The sequence below is a fragment of the Convolutriloba macropyga genome, chromosome 6, assembly GCF_964194025.1.
Source record: "Convolutriloba macropyga chromosome 6, txConMacr16.3, whole genome shotgun sequence".
In the NCBI taxonomy this organism is placed as follows: Eukaryota; Metazoa; Xenacoelomorpha; order Acoela; family Convolutidae; genus Convolutriloba; species Convolutriloba macropyga.
The window spans coordinates 47,255,677-47,269,270 of record NC_134473.1 but is presented as its reverse complement, the minus strand read 5'-3'; the positions used below and the strand labels follow the sequence as shown (position 1 = coordinate 47,269,270).

General features: G+C 37.3%; 1 protein-coding gene across 1 annotated transcript in view; it reads right to left on the bottom strand.

The window, feature by feature from the left end:
• LOC142341716 (gamma-aminobutyric acid receptor-associated protein) overlaps positions 1-13,594 on the bottom strand; it is a 335,133-nt gene that overhangs the window by 170,029 nt on the left and 151,510 nt on the right. The gene's annotated exons all lie outside the window — the stretch shown is intronic.

The window sequence follows — 13,594 nt, the reverse complement described above, 5'->3', positions numbered from 1 at the left end:
ATCAAAACATGAAATGAAAGAAACGAGACAAGCCTATGGAGCCAAATTTGAGATGCTCAATTTATACACTTTGTATTAGTTACCAACTCTGATGTTTATTACTAATGATATTAGTCCCTGTACACTCTGATTGAGATGCAAGAGCATGTCTTTAACGACGATATTTAACAAAAATAGGATGCAATAAAAATTATTTTCGTGTTTCCTAGCGTTCTTCATCAACTAACAGTGTGAGCGATTAGTAAACATTTCTGTGCAACGATTAGCTTTTCGCAGTCTGATGGTGTACATTTAATTTGTTGATGATATCTCAGACTGACTGAAATGTAACGTATTAAAACTGGCCTTATCTACTGTTGACATGGGTCTCCATTCATTCGATTCGGTTTTGATTATACGAGGCTATATTTGAAAAATTGAGGAGCCGATATTTACTGAATTAAATGCTATTTTTGTTTTGCTTTCTCATTTTTCTAATGACATCAGTCTTTTCTGCTGTTATTTCAGCCACTGACTGAACAAGGGAGGCGTGGTGACTGTGATGCCCCTCATATACATGCGTGTCATGCTAAAACATTCGGAAGCCCAAAAACATCCGTAATTATAAAGAGCAAAATGTAAAATGCTCTTACTTGATGTCAGGCAAATTTTTAACAACAGATATTGCGCTCTAATCTAATGGCTACTCTAATAACAAAAATAGAACTCTAGCTACAGCTTTGTTGACTTGCGAATAAATTATTTTATGCACAAAACTTTTATTTCTAGACAAAGAACTAATCAAAATCGTTCTAATAGACAGCTAGGGTACATGAAAATGTCACTTAAGTAGGGCTAGGTTGCCGTTGACATTGTGGGAGGAGTGTTTTTGGCAAGTTTGGGTCGAGATTTTTTCTCTTAGAAGTTTCTCTTTTGGATTTTTTCTATTCCTATCAGGATATACATAACGGTTTCTAAGAGCGTCTAGTGCTTGATCCAAGTCGTCGCACACGGCCTCTGTCAGCTGGTTGTAACAACTATGGCATTGCCTTAAGGATGAAGATGCTTGTAGCGATGCTTGTGATCCTCATCATTTGCTGCCAATACACTGCAAATTCAAAGTTGTTCAAAATTGAGTGAATTTATCTTTCTCATATCCCGAAAGGTTGACAAAGTGAGAAAAAGGTGCAAATGCGTCATAGCTTACAACAAGATAGATTGCAGAGTTTTACGATTTACTTATCATTTCCATTTGGAGTTATTTTTCTAAGTAAATCGTAAAACTCTGCAATCTATCTTGTTGTAAACTATGACGCATTTGCACCTTTTTCTCACTTTGTCAACTTTTCGCGATAAGAGAAAGATAAATTCACTAAATTTTGAACGACAACTTTGAATTTGCAGTGTATTGGCAGCAAATGATGAGGATCACAAGCATCGCTACAAGCATCTTCCTTAAGGCAATGCCATAGTTGTTACAACCAGCTGACAGAGGCCGTGTGCGAAGACTTGAATCAAGCATTAGACGCTTTTATAAACCGGTATGTATATCCTGATAGGAATAGAAAAAATCCAAAAGAGAAAATTGAAGCCGTTGGAAGAAAGTAATCATGACTTTAACAGATTTACAACGTTTAGCTGGTCTCGCTTTTCTAAGTATTGCTGCAATAGCTGCTACCGCCTGCGAGCCAGCAGTCGCTGCTGAAGATCGTTCTAATAAGCGAGTGAGAAAGGTAAAAGAGCAATTTATGAATGGTTTACCAAATAAGCTTAAAAAGTGTCTACCCACTCTTCCTGACCACATCACTGTGGAAGACCTATATAAACTCGCATACAGAACGGCGATGCTTGAAGAGCAATAACCTGAAAATTATGCAGGAATAGCTTTTAAAGAATATTCATCCTCACAAATGACTTCACTTTTCCAGATTATGAGTGCCTTAAAAAAATCAAACAGAGCTAAGAGAAACGAGACGAATTAGCGAAGTCGCTGCAAGAGCATAAAAATCAAAATACAAACTGTAATTCTTCCATTAGTAATTTAAGACAGCCGTATAATTTCTATCGAGGCACAGGTGGGTTTCACCCAAGACAGTGATTTCTGCCCTACCAGTTCAACAAAACGTGCAGTTGCAGCAACCCTTTCCACAACGGAGTTGGTATCAAATGAGTCAGTGTCACAATGCACCAGGCTCTCAAAGACCGGGCTACAAAATAACAGCCTCAACTGTTCTACCCGGCTTATGGCTATCAAAAACAAGGCCAGCAGTCAGGGACAATTGATGACGCTGGAATGAAAAAGGATAACAAACATCAGTCTATCCAGCATATTATGCAAGACATTGGTCAAATACAATGATACCAGAAACCAGAACTATTGCCGCAATCGTTGAAAATACGGGCATCCATTGCAGTACTGCTGGTCCGAACTTCAACCACGAGAGAAATCAGCAACTGCCATTCAATCGGAACAAAAGAATATCAGCCGTATTTACAAAAACCCCCTTTCTAACTAATGTTATGTATCCTTTTTCCTCAATCTATTTTATCCCGTTGACGTTTCAATCATTTTCCTTAAACTTCTAAGAGGAATCTGGTGCTTTATCTAGTGCTCTTACACCGGCCTTGCTTGAGAAATCAAATTATCTTCACCGCATATGTTCTCAAGACGATTTAGCCGATGATACAATTGGAATGGTAGAGCCTAATCCACGTTTCTCTTAAATGTTACTCCAAAATAAATTTCAGAGACAAAAGGAGCAGTAATTGCTCGATTTACCATTCTGGTGCCGAAGCAATCTAAATATTTGCAACAAATTGACCCAGCTCTCTTTAATAAAGACAACAGCGACATAAATGAGCTTGTACACAACTCCTAGCTAGTTTACCATATCCAATAGACTGCATTCTTTTCCTGCTTCTGAAAATTGTGCCGATCCAGATTCACGTACCATTATCCACAACAAAATGTTTGAGACAATAAAATTGCTAAAAGAGCAAGAAAAGCTTGACCCAATAGCAGATTGTGAGTCTAAAATATTTCTCTCAATATTTCGGTGCAAAAAATCAGTTTTAACTGCACAAGAAACAAATCAACTCGAAGAACTTTTAGTTTGTTTCCATGATGTTTTTGTTGACACAATTATGTCTACGGTGGAAAATACTAGTTTAAGATCAAGCCAACACCTGAAACACAGCGATCAATATATTCTCAGAGCCCACTCACTGCATTTCTTATGCGTGAGGAAGTCTTAGTTGACTTATTCATAATGCAAAATTTTGGGATTATTACTACACTGCCCTTCTCCAAATGTTCGAACCACATTGTTTCGCAACGCAAACCGTCTAAAACTTCGATTGTTGTTTGACCTTAAGCGTATTAAGGACTTAATACGACATGACTACAACTCTCACAATTTCCCGATTTCAGTGATGGAAGGTGTCGGAGCACATTTAGCGGGTAAAAGGATTTAAGAAAAACTACATTGCAGTCAAGTGTATTTGTTGTACAGTTCTTAGCCTTTACTTTTACACTAGGTTAACACAGGGAGTCAGTAGAGCAGTCAGTGACTGCTCTACTGACTCCCTTTCTCAAGGTACTTTCTCATTTTTTCATGAGAAAGTACCTTGATGATATGTTGTGAACTACCAATATTTCCAGTACGTGTAGGATCTGCGAACACGCGCAACTGATTTTTGAGGTCTTTATAGTAGATCGAAAGCGATATTGTATTAGAAAATCAGGTCTTTAGCTTTCAATGGGAAAAGTGATGAGTCTCATTGGTTTCTTTCTTGACTTTATAGCCTATTTACCAAGACGGAGTGAGAGATTACTTCCTTCTTACAAAATACTGGAATATGAGTACAATTTTGACAATACGGATGAGCATAAACAGTCGATTGCAGTTTTTTAGACGACCCAGATTCTGATATAATTATAAATTTCTATTATAATTTCCCATTCATTTCAATTGCAGAAGCTAATCTCCTAGATGCGTTTGATCTAAGCAATAAAAATCTGTCCTTAAATGTTCCTGAGCAGCAAAAAAAGATGATAATATTAGAGCTGTTAACAATTGGATTGAGAAGAAAGTGAAACCAGTTCAACATACTCGAACTTTGATTTACAAAAAAAGTACAATAAACAGCTGAATCGGTTTTCAGTGTTCAACAAAATGTTGTATCGTGAATTTTTTGATGATTCAGGACAAAACTTTTTACGTCAGTTTTTATTCCAGGACATCCATGCAGAGAAATTTTGTTCAGAAACTACAAAAGTTTATGGAATATACAGGATCACAAGACACTGCTAGTCAGTTTTGCCAGAGATTGTTTTTCCAGGAATTTACGTAAACCCTTTTTATCTGTGTTTTTCCAGTTGTTCGTCATGTTTACAAATCAGTACAACAAAAGCCTGAGGACATCACTTCTAGCAATAGCGCGCGCCAAATGTTTTCAGTGCCCTACTTGAATGAACCCCTCAAATTTAAGCTATAAATTCCGCGTAGTAAAAAACTAGGATACACACTTGCCCACTGTATTTTTTTATATCCAATTCAACCGAAAGACGACTGTGAAGATTTGAAAGACGTTGATTCGAAAAACTTTATACCCGACCCAATCACAACTAAAGTCTTTGAACCTAAACTTTTTCAGCCAAAGTTAAAAGATCTAGCCTTTCACCACTCGCCTATAATAGTGGGACCGTCTAACTGGAGCCGTGTTCCTGCGAACCTTGCTTGTTATCCAGAACTGCTATTAAATACAAACCGACTTGAAAATGATGTTAATACAAGATCAGCAGCTGATGGACAAACTTCAGATAGCGTATTACAACAATCAAAGGATGAGCAACTCACTTTGCGAAACTTACATTTCAGAAGCAAGAAAACAGAAGCAAATTGTGGTCAGAGGTAACTAAGATTTCCAACCACTATTCAGGGTGTCGAATTCGCTGACACCCGACAGTCTCCAAATTAGGATCCACAGTTTCCTACTCAGAAAACTAGCATGTTTGCAAAAGGGCTTCTTTAGATCCTCCCAATAATTCAAAAATCGTCGAACATTAGCTCCATTTGGTCAGGATTCACACGTTGGAACGAACCGGGCATAAGAACTTCGCCGAGAGGTGAACGTACGAAAAACCTATGAAGTCAGCTAATTTTTGACCGATTTGCAAAATAATTGTGTAAATTATTCAATTAGACAAACCAATTTCTTCCTGTGCTCTACTGATACAGTAAAAGAAATCAAGTAACAGTTTAAACAACTTAATATGGCAAAACTTTAGATATCACTCCCCTTAGTTTAAACATAACATTTTCTGATAAAATGCAATTGACTGAGATCAAACAATTTCACAGTCAGAGATTTATATCATTTTCCAACATCTTCCAATTTGAGAAGTACTCAAAATTTGCGAACTTGAGAGAACAGATTTTGACTGAAAATGGCCAAATTTGGTTACAACTTGTATTCAGTTTCCGTGCTCAATTGTTAACCATTTGTTTTCTGATTGTTACATACCCAGAACACAATGGCATTGTTTTCAAAATCAAAAACTATTTGCTGAATAATTTGAACAGGTTCAATTCCTATTGCGTTTTACTACTTCCACCTAACAATTTATGAATTTATGTTTTATATCGCGCAAAGAATGGGCACACTCTTGAATCACCCTAACAGGGGTTGTCAACTTGACTACAGTAACATCACTGCCACCTACTTCACTTCGCAATGGGTTCCTACAGATGTTTTACAGGGAAAGAGAGTGCTGAGGAAGACCTAGTGAAACTTCAGCAAGAACCGAACGAGCCGTTTCCCCCAACAGCTATTGAGCGTCAGCATAGAGAACGACGAGGCATTCCAGTTGCCCTGTTAGCAGTTGCTGCACCTGGAATCCTTCTTCTGGGCATGGGATTTGAAGTCAAATTATCCTGTACGTTATTTCGATTGTCTACCGGATGCAACCAGATTCGTAAACAGAATGGAAAATCTAGTCTACATTCCAACAGTGATATGAACCAATAAGAAATAATTCCAAGGTAAAGTGATCACTGAATCGTAAAAATCTACAATCTCTCTTGTTGTCTTGTATACTACGGCGCAGTTGTAGCCTTTTCTCAATTTGACTTCCTTTCGGGATAAGAAAAAGGTCACGTCACTCTATGTCAGCGACATCCTCGAAGTTGGATTAGATTGGCAGCAATTGATAATTCCTAAAGGTGAAGCCCTAGCTTTTACAACCAGCTCACAGAGGCCGTTTGCAAAGACTTGGTTCAAGCACTAGACGCTTTGGGAAACCGGTGTGTATATCCTGATAGGAAAAAATCCAAAACAGAAAATTGAAGCCATTGGAGGAAAGCAATCATGAGTTTTATCAGAGTTGCAACGTTTAGCTAGTCTCGCTTTTCTAAGTATTGCTCCGAGAGCTGCAGCTGGGTCACCAGTTGCTGCCGAAGATCCTTCTAATAATCGGGTCATAAGGGTAAGGGAAAGTTTTCTAAGTGATTTATCAAATAAGCTTAAAAAGTATATATTTACCCTTCCTGATCACCACCGTAGAAGACTTACGTGAACGCCCATCCTTAAGGGTGATGCTTTCACAGCAATACCTTGAAGACGATGCTGGAATAGCATTAGTGATCGCATCACAAATGACTCCATTTATCCAGAGTATGAGTGCTTGTGAAAAAATAATCAGGAGAGCTCAGAGAAACAGCAGACAAATTAGCGAAGTCGCCGCAAGAAAAAAAGAAATCTGCTTTTCCAATTTCACGAAAACGGAAAATTCCAGCGGTGTTATGCCTATCAATCACAAGGCCAATAGGCAGCGACAATCGAAGACGCTATAATTACCAAACATCAGGCTAGACAACATCTTATGCAGGACATCGGTCAAATACAATGCCCCCAGAAACCCGAAATATTGCCGCAATTGTGGAAAATACGGATACAGAGCAATACTGCTGGTTCAAACCTCAACCTGAGAGGGATCAGCATCTGCCACTCTATCAGCAAAAATCGGGCCACATTTTCAGCAGGGCAAGTGGCAAATGGAACGCATGCCAAAAACCTTAGGTCATTTTGAAATTACTTTCATTCCCGCTAATTAAATAACTTCAGAGAAGTTTTTTTCGTAGCCCAAAATGATTAAACCATTTTTAGATTTTCCAGTCTATAGAAAAACAGAATTCTAATTGACGTAATATCACAGAAAGTACATCTGCCAGGAATTTTTTCGCAAGTTTCGGAACTGACAAAGAGTGATGGCAAAACTAAAACAAACTATAAAAAAACTCAAATTTTTGACAAGGCAAACCGAAAACTAGACATTTTTCCCAATAGTCAGGAACAATAGATTGGTTCCTTGACAAAAATTTAGCCGATGATAAAATGGGAACGGTAGATCTCAATCCACGTTTCGAAAGATCAACAGGTGGTTACCTAACTAGCTCTTTTTTTAAAATCGGATCTTTAAATACTCGGATCATTTTCTTAAATGTAACCTCAAAATTATAAATTTATTTTCAGCGACAAAAAGAGCAGTAGTTGCTCGACTTACCAATTTAGCATCGAAGGAAGCAATATATTTGCAACAAACTGACTCCACTCTCTTTAACATAGACAACAGCGACATAAATGAGCTTGTAGACAACTCCCAGTGAGTTAACGATATCCAACAGACTGCATTGTTTTCATACTTCTGAAAGCTGTCGGGATCCAGATGCATTAACCCTTATTCACAGGAACGTGTTTGAGACAATCAAATGCTTCAAAAAGCAAGAAAAGCTTGACCTAACAGCAGATTGTTTGTCTAAGAAAAAATTCTCTCAATGTTTCGGTGCGAAAAATCAATATTAACTGCACAAAAAAAAAATCAGATCGAAGAGCCTTTATTTCGTTTACATGATGTTTTTGCGCGACACAATTATGATGTTGGTAGAAATGACCAGCTTAGGATAGAGCTAACACCCGAAACCACGTCCAGTGTATACTCAGAGCCCACCCACTGCCATTCTCTTGTGAGCCAATCCTTGATGATTTAGCCATAAGGCAATATTTTGGGTTCATTACTGCACTGCCCTACTCCAGATACTTGAGCCCTTTTTGTAAGCAACGCAAACCTTCCGGAAAAATTCGTTTATTACTTGACGTCAAATGTATTATTAACTTAATACGCCATGACTACAATTCTTACAATTTCCTCATTTCAAGCACGGAAGATGTTTGAGCACATTTAGCTGGTAAAAGAATTTCTGCAAAACTAGTTTGCAGTCAGGCGTAATATGCGGTTAAGATGTCTGACCCGTTGCTCTTACAGTTATTAGCCTTTAACTTTGCCTCACGAACCAATGCGTCACTAGGGTACTACAGGGACACAAATGATAAGTCAGTGCTTTTAGATTTTTCATAGGAAAGTACCTTGATTCTTTTATAGAGAACGACCAATGTCTCCAGTACGTGGACGATTTGATAACAGGCGATACTGGTTTTCGGGTTCTTTATTGTAGTTCAAAAGCATTCTTTTTGTGTATTAGAAAACCAGAACGATCAATGTTTCCAGTACGTCGGGGATCTGCGAACAAGCGCAACTGATTTTTGAGGTATTTTAGTAAATTGAAAGCGGTATTGTATTAGAAGATCAGGTCTTAAGTTATCAATGGGAAAATCAGAAATGGGTGTCCCTGAGATAACATTTTCAGGCCAAACATTTTCATCGCAAGTAACATCCCCGATAAGGGCCAAAATAGATAATTTCATATCAATCTTAAACTGCAATTGATCTTTATGCAAGTCAAAAGACCCATTGGTTTCTTTCATTACTTTGGAGCCTATTTACCAAACCTAAGTGCGAGGTTGCTTCCGCTTTATAAACTTTTCAAAAATAAAACAACCCTTAGAAGCTATTCCCTTAGATGCATCTGATCTCAGCAATAACAATCAGGTTGTAAATCTTTTTGAGGACCAACAAAAAGATAATTTAGGGCTGTTATCAATTGGATTAAAAAAAGTGAAACAGGTTACAACTTGCTCGAACATTGATTTTGAAAAAAAAACAAAACAGTTGAATCAATTGTAAGTGTTCAAAATGTCTTGCTTCGTGAATTTTTTCATGATACCGGAAAACTTTATATGTCAGTTTGATATTCCACGACACCTTTGCTATGAAAATTTGAGAATCCATAAAAGCACGTTTCTGGAACATATAGGATCACAAGACACTGCTACTCAGTTTGTGTTTTAAATTGTTCATCAAGCTTACAAATCAGTACAACAAAAGCCTGAAGACATCACTTCTAGCAATAGCGTGCGCACAATTTTTTCCAGGGCTCTACTTGAATGAACCCAAAAATATATAGTACAAAAGACGTTATGCCAAATCCATAATCATATGGTTACCACTCTATCGAGTTGAGCAAGTTTTAACAAATTTAAGCTATGTATGTTGCAAAGTCAATAGCATTGATGAACTGCTAGTACACCGTATGTGTTCAATTCAACCGGAATACGACTTAGAAGATTTGGAAGACACTGATTCCAAAAACTTTAAACCCGACCCAATTACAAAAATAATGTTTGAACCTAAACAATTTGGGCCAAAATCAAAATATCTAGCCTCTCACCACTCGCCAATTATAGTGGGACAGTCTAACTGGGACCGTGCTCCTGCACACCTTGCTTGTAATCCGGAACTACCATTAGATACAATCCGAATTGAAATTGATGAAAAGGACATATTTAGTTGCTGATGGACAAAATTCAGACAGCGTATTACAAAAACCAGAATACTTCAGACAGTCAGTTTTGTAAACGAGCGAGAAAGCTTCGCCCAACTAAAGATTGTGAGTCGAGGAAAATCTCTTTTAAAGTTTCGGTGAGAAAAATCATTCCTAACTGCTCAAAAAAAATTTCAGATCGAATTTTAATTTTTTCCTTGATGTTATTGTGCGACGCAATTATGATTTCTGTGGAAATGACTAGTTTAAGACCGAGCCATCAACTGAAACACAGCGATGAATATATTCTCAGAGCACACCCTCTGCATTTCGTTTTCGTGAGGACATGCATGTTTACTTAGCCATAATGAATTTTTTTGGGATTATTACCACACTGCTGTTCTCCAAATGTGCGAGCCATAATTTTGCGCAACGCAAGCTGTCTGAAATTTTGATCAAATTCTGATCATAAGTGTGTTGATCACTTAATACGCCATGAATTCAGCTCTCACATTTTTTTATTTCAACTTTCGAAGTTGTCGGAGCACATTTAACGGCTAAATTCATATAAGCAAATCTAGATTGCAGTCAGGTGTTTTATACGGTTAAGATGTCTGAGAAATTTTTACGTACAGTTCTTAGCCTCTTCTTTTGCCTCACGAATCTTTGCTTGCAATAGGTTAACACAAGAACTCTTGAGGCATATATAGTGAACGACACACGTTTCCAGTACGTGGAGGATCTGCGAACAGGCGCAACTGATTTTCAAGGTCTTTATAATAGTTTGTAAGCAATTTTTTACCCGAAAATCAGGTCTTAAAATATCAATGGGAAAATGCGAAATTGGTGTCACCGAGATAAAAACTTGTAGGTCAATTGATTTCATCGGAGGGAACATCCCCGATAAACGTCAAAATAGATGAGTTTTTTATCAAATGTCAAACTGCCGAAAAACAAGTGAAAAGACTCATTGCTGTCTTTCATTACTTTAGAGCCCATTTACCAATCCTAATTGAGCGATTAATTCCGTCTTACAAACTATTGAAGTATGACAACAATTGTGACCTTACGGTTCAGCATAAAAATTCGATGAGTGAATCAATTAAAATGCTGAACAATACTTGTAAAAAAAACTCTTCGTCTACCAAAATCGGACCTGCAGTACAATGTTACCGGACACAAGCTACATCTCTGAGGGTTACGTCCCTATGGTAGAGGTCTATGTGTTAAACCATGGGGGACAAGAATAGAAGCAACGTGCTCCTGTGGCTTTTGTTTGGAAGATTTTCCATACAACGCAAATAAAATTATCGATTTACGGAAAGTAGTTTCTCGGAGTTCGTTTTGCTCTGGACAATTTTGCGTACATCTTATGGGGGACTGAAAATCAATCTTCGTAATTATGTTACTAATGACAAAATTTGAATAGCTTCTTCCAGACAAAGACAGTTCCCACCCCCTTTGGAATGCAGTAGATCACTTCCTTATTTTTAATTTTGTTATGGGACATGTATCAGGCAAAACTAACTTAACCGCAGAACGGTTGTACAAATTTTTTTTAATGGGGCTAAAAGGCTTAATTAAAATTGGATACCCGAATTCAAGTCAAGGATGTTGATGTCGAATTCCGACTAAAAAAGCCTAACAATAGCTTTACAGCCTTGCAGTTTTACTTAGACGACCCGGATTTTGATATAATTGAAGTGTTTGAGCATTTTTATGATCTCCCTTCACTTCACTTGCTGAATCTTATCCCTTAGATGAGTTTGATCTCAGCAGTAAAAACCAACCCTTATATCTTTTTGAAGAGCATGAAAAAGTTGACAACATTAGGATGGTTTTTAATGTAATTTAAAAATTGATACCAAATACAACTTACTTTATCATTTGCAAAAAAACAAAAAACAATTGAATCGACTATAAGTGCACAACGATGTGCTATATCGTAGATTTTTTGATAAAACTGGACCAATCTTTTTAATACCGATATTTTGATAATACAGGTAAGTTTTAGCAATTTTTGTAAATAATAAAGGTCATTTCGTATTCCACATCTTTGCTAAGAATGTTTTGTTCAGAATCCACAACAGTAAATTTATAGAACATAAAGAACCAAAAGACACAGCTACTCAATTTCACCAGAGATGGTATTTCTAGAAATTTACAGAAACTCTGTTAGACTGAGTTCTGAATTGTTTATCATGCTTACAAACAAAATCATTACAACAAAATTGTCTGAAGACATCACTTCTACCAATTCCGTCCGCTAGTGAAATCACTTCTATTTTGTAATTTCAAATCAGGAACAGAGGTGCAGGAATAGTCGCCAAATAACTAATTCAAAGTTTTATGCCACACTCATAGTTGACACAACAATCTTTCGTTATGTGGGCTTAGTTTTTACGTCAAAAAGGATGAAAAACTTACACGAATTCCTTGAAGTAGAACAAAAATTTGTTGTGATGCAACCTCCAACAATTGGTTAAGTGGAATGGAATGTAATTAAGCTATAATAAAGATGATTTTGCTTATTTACGAAGTCATAATTGTAAAAGACTGGCACCACTGTGTTGATATCGCAGCTTTTGTTTATAACGCCACTTATAATTCTTTAATAGTATGCCTCCGACTCTGCTTTTTCACGGCTGTCAGCCGGCAAAATATCTTGATTTGCGGTTCATTAACTTAGCCATAAAAAATCACATCTAAGACAAAAATGTTTGCGAAAAAACTTAAGACCGAATGAACACGCTTGTTGCTGATGCTAGGGATAACAGCATATTTGCATATATTAGATATTGTTGTTTTTATTATAAAAAGCCTTTTCGAATTCTCTGGCACTGCATTCCTACTGTATTTTAATGAACTCAAAAATAAGTAATAAAAAACATTTTACCGCCAATTCCGTAGCCAAATGATTACCACTCTATTGAGTTTTCGTCACGAGTATAGAAATATTGAGGAGCAATTTGTTGTCAAAGGAAACCAAGATTTCCAACCACATACTCGGAGTGCCAAGGTTATTGACAACCAACACTATCCAAGTTACGACCCATGGGTTCCTATACAACCAAATAGCAAAATTTGAAAAGCGGTGTTTTTAGATCCCTCCATTAATTCAAAAAGAGGGTCGAACATTAGCTCCGCTGGATCAGGATCCACGAGTTGGAAACAAAAGGTCATATGAAGTTCGGCTCCAGGTGAAGGTACCAAAACGCTATCAAGTCGGTTAATCACAAATTGACCAATTTGAAAAATTAGTGAACCAATTACAGCAAGAATGGGCTACAGTTATTTACGCTCCGAGTGAAAATTCTTCTATAGTAGGACAAAAAAACTTCAAGAACTTCATAAAGCCACAGATCTGGAATTCAGCGATTCAAGGTGAAAATTTTACACAACGATTTTGACAAACTTGCTAGCAGCGTTGACTAACTGCAAAATTGTGACCAATTTTTTTACATCCATGAAGATGTCAATCATCATATTGGTTTGCTGAACTCTGCTATAACATCGGCATACACTAACTTGCGCACCTGTAAATTGGCTCTTTTTGCTTTTAGAATGAATAGTTTGAGATCCATTACTGCTAGTGAAGATGGAATGCTGCCATTTTCCTTAATCACGAGAGATCGACTACTACTTTCTGCTCCAACAGAAATTGTGATGTCATTTTACGCGACACGTCTCGTGACAAGTGTTGTTGGTGTCGATTTCGGCCTCATGCTGACATTCCTTTTTTCGGTTCTACAGCTTTGGATGTAATTCATGTTGTTCCATTTGTAACGCCATCTAAACAATCAACTAGAGCAACCGTTTGGTTACCAGAAACGCCTTATATTGCAGTAACAGAAACGCAAAGTGAAGCCGCACTGTTGACTGTATTCGAGACCTAC